Raw genomic sequence first — 4,374 nt, forward strand, 5'->3', positions numbered from 1 at the left:
CCAGTGGGTCGCGCAGTGTAGCGAGGGATAGTGGCTTCGCTGTCGACACGGGAGCAACAGGAGTCGACCCACGACATCAGTCTGGCCGGTGCGACCTGCGACGCCGTGGTGTAACTGGTTCTTCGAGCGCTTCTGGGCCCCATCAGTTGCCATCTTGTGGAGCTTGGCTCGGTCCTTTCCGGGTGCATGGATGTCGCTTTGCCAGTGGGCGTGTTTCCTCTACATGGTTGGGTCTGGACCAGTATTTCCGCCGTCGTGGGAGACGCATCAGCAGTGCAGTCGCGACGGAGCAGCCGTCGCGGACGGAGCAGCGGGCAGTCGGTCGGTTGGTGCGGACCGGGAGAGACGGGAGATCGGCGCGCCTTCTTGCGTCCGTTGAAGCGGCTGGCAGCGGACGGTTCGTGTGAGCGACTTGGGAGTGCTGCGCCAGGTCTTCTCCAGAAATCGCAGTTTATTAGAAGTTAAGTGACTGGTGATATGTTGTTTGATTTACTTGTTAAATTCTACTTGTTTTCTTGGTCTCTCGTCCCCAGCTTGCTCGTCTGTCTCTCGTCCGCATTTGTTAGGCAATTAGTGTATGTCTGTCTGTTGGTCTGCCGTAAGTTAGTAGCTGCCTCTGTCATGTTTGTTGGATTTGGCGTGTTAACGAATTTATTGCTTGGAGTGTAACGGCCTAATTCCTGAAATATGTTTTGATCTTGCCTATCATCTTGAGAGGCGGTATCTGTGTACTGTAGAGCATCTTTAATTGTTTGGCCAACCTTGTAGGGTTTTATATAAAATTGCATTTATGGGCTTTTATTTAAATCATCATTTTAGTATACAGGGTGTTACAAAAAGGTACGGCCAAACTTTCAGGAAACATTCCTCACACACAAGTAAAGAAAAGATGTTATGTGGACATGTGTCCGGAAACAGCTCATTTTAGTTTCTTTCACCTACGCTCAATGGAGCACGTTATCATGATTTCATACGGGATACTCTACTGTGCTGCTGGAACATGTGGTTCATGCACGATGGAGCTCCTGCACATTTCAGTCCAAGTGTTCGTACGCTTCTCAACAACATATTCGGTGACCGATGGATTGGTAGAGGGGGACCAATTCCATGGCCTCCACGCTCTCCTGACCTCAACCCTCTTGACTTTCATTTATGGGGGCATTTGAAAGCTCTTGTCTACGCAATCCCGGTACCAAATGTAGAGACTCTTCGTGCTCGTATTGTGGACGGCTGTAATACAATACGCCATTCTCCAGGGCTGCATCAGCGCATCAGGGATTCCACGAGGCGGAGGGTGGATGCATATATCCTCCCTAACGGAGGACTTTTGAACATTTCCTGTAACAAAGTGTTTGAAGTCACGCTGGTACGTTCTGTTGCTGTGTGTTTCCATTCCACGATTAATGTGTTTTGAAGAGAAGTAATAAAATGAGCTCTAACATGGAAAGTAAGCGTTTCCGGACACATGTCCACATAACATATTTTCTTTCTTTGTGTGTGAGGAATGTTTCCTGAAAGTTTGGCCGTACCTTTTTGTAACACCCTGTATAAAGGTGCCACCCTCTAACCGTAAGACTTTTCTTAGAAGTTCTAGTTGCGCCTTCGGTGGCAAGTTAATCTTTTAATTTTAGTGTTTTGTACCATTTCCATCCCTCCTACGGGGTGCACAGTTTGTGTGCTTGTGTGAAGTGTTAAAACTTTTACTTTAAGATAATCTGGTGTGTTGCAGATTTGCACCTTTGTAGTGTTTCAGAAGTTGTTGTGAGCGGTCGTGACTACGGCCGTGTCAAAAGGGAGCGGCAAGTTTCTCAGCCCGAAAGCTCATACACCCACAAATTTGTTTCTTTCTGCCTCTGAACAAATTGTAACTTGATATTTAGAGGGTGCTTTCTGCTTATAATTTTAAATCTGTTTCCTAAAAAAAGGGGCTTTCAGGAATAAAATTCCCATTTGTTAAAAGCAATTTCATTTTGATTTCATCGGTTACTCCCTGCCAGCTACTTCCACGCTCACATAGTGTGATTAAATGTGTTAATGTTCTTGATGAATCGCTAGTAAATAAAGTAAATCCTTAAGAATATTCTTTGAAAATAGATCCACGGATCACTGATATTCACGGTACACTTGTGAAATGGTCGCATGGGAAAATCCCCCCCGCATCGCTACCCCGGAGATTCTGTGTCTCATATCTTGTGCACAGACTGTAACGACACGTTCAAACTCAATTATATCTTAATAACCTGCCGTTGTAGCAGCAGGAACCAATCTAATAATTGCGCCAGACACTTGTTGTCTTATATAGGCTTCGGTGACCGCAGCGCCGTATTTTTACTGCTTACATATCATCAAAGAAACTGCAGAGAATGTTGTTGGTTTTAGTGTACGTAAAAGAAGTGACTGGTTTGATGACAACCATGGAGAAATCCAAGCCATCATCAATGCAAAGCGGGAAGCTTACCTATCCCTTGTTCAAGATCCGTCCTGCGCAAAAAAGAAAGCACACTTTCAAGAACTCAAGCAGAAATGTCAATGTGAAATACGAGCAATCAAGAACAAATGGTGGCAACAGAAAGCCACAGAATTCCAAAATCTTTCCGATGCAAGGAACCTGCGTGGCTTCTACGCAGGTATTAAAGGGATGTATGGACCTATCCGCTCCTCATCAGGAACACTGAAAGCTGCTGACAACTCCGCCATTCTTACTGAAAATCAGGACATCTTAAATCGTTGGAAAGAGCACTTCAGCTCACTGTTAAACCGCCCTTCTACTGTCGCTGGAGATTATGTCAAAAATGTCCCACAGCACCCTCCACAGCCCTGGATGGCTGATCCTCCAACTTTTCAAGAATTTTGCAAGGCACTCAAGAGTGTGAAACCTGGGAAGGCTCCTGGACCTGACAGCATCCCGATGGAGCTTATTGAGGGTGGCGGCTTGCCTCTAAAAACTAGACTCTTCTCACTCATTCTATTAATGTGGGAAACCCGCAAGGTATCAGCTGACTTGAAGAACTCCGCAATTGTCACCATCTTCAAGAAGGGTGACAGAAGCGTCTGTGGTAACAGTCTCTCACTGGCAAAATTTTTGCAAGAATCCTTTTAAATCGCCTACAGACACTTTCAGAGACTATACTACCTGAGTCTCAATGCGGGTTTCGACATTGACATTGACACTGAAATGATTTTCTATGCACGACAACTACAGGAGAAGTGCAGAGAACAGCAAAAGCCTTTACTACTTGTCTTCTACGATCTAGAAAAGGCTTTTGATACAGTTCCCAGAGAAGCTCATGTGGATGGTCTTAAAACGCTTCGGCTGCCCTGAACATTTTGTTGACTTGATTGAAACTCTCCACGATGATATGACTGGACAGGTCCTTTGCCAGAATGAAACAACTGGTGAATTCCCAATAACAAGTGGGCTTAAATAAGGATGCATTCTTGCACCAACATTATTTGCATTGTATCTGGCAGCTATGCTTTACGAGACATCAGTAAACAATGCAGGGATAGAAATAAAGTATAGGTTCGATGGAGGATTAATCAACCAGTCCAGACTCCATTCAAAAAGGTTCACCAGTACCACTCGTGTGACAGAGCTTGCAGTATGCTCATGACAATGCTTCTCCAGCACATTCACGTGCAGAGTTGCATCTGTCAGTTGATTCCTTCAGCAGGGCGTACGAACTATTTGGTCTCTTCATCAATATTCCAAAGACAAAGGTAATGGCGCAGCCAACTCCTGGCTCTTCCGTTCCTGAACTCAGCATATCCATTTATGATACACCCTTGGAACAAGTGGACCATTTCCTCTACCTAGGAAGCAAATTGTCATCTAACTGCTCATCTGGAAAAGATGTGGAGAATAGATTACGTGCTGCCCATGTAGCATTTGGACTTCTTACAAAGCGTGTCTTCCTGAACAAAGACCTTACACTGTACACCAAACTGATGGTGTACAAAGCTGTAGCTATTTCCACCCTGCTATATGGTTGCGATACCTGGACGTTATATTGCTGTGATCTGAAGAAACTAGAACGCTTCAACCAACAGAAGCTAAGATACTCGTATATCATGAACCTGAAATGGGATAACTTCATACCCAACACGGCTGTTCTTGAGAAAGCAAAAATGTATAGCATGGAAGCACTTATCATTGGGCCAGATGGGTCGGACATGTCCAGCGGATGAAAAATGACAGACTTCCACGCCAAATGCTGTACAGCGAAGTGAGCACAGGTAAAAGGCCACGAGGTGCCCCTCTCAAACTTTATGAGGATCAGTACAAGAAAAATCTGAAAAACTTGAACATCGATCCGAGTAACTGGTCCACAATAGCAGAAGATCGAAGTCGCTGGCGCTCAGTTACCTCAAATG

This window comes from Schistocerca cancellata, chromosome 5 (assembly GCF_023864275.1).
Source record: "Schistocerca cancellata isolate TAMUIC-IGC-003103 chromosome 5, iqSchCanc2.1, whole genome shotgun sequence".
In the NCBI taxonomy this organism is placed as follows: Eukaryota; Metazoa; Arthropoda; class Insecta; order Orthoptera; family Acrididae; genus Schistocerca; species Schistocerca cancellata.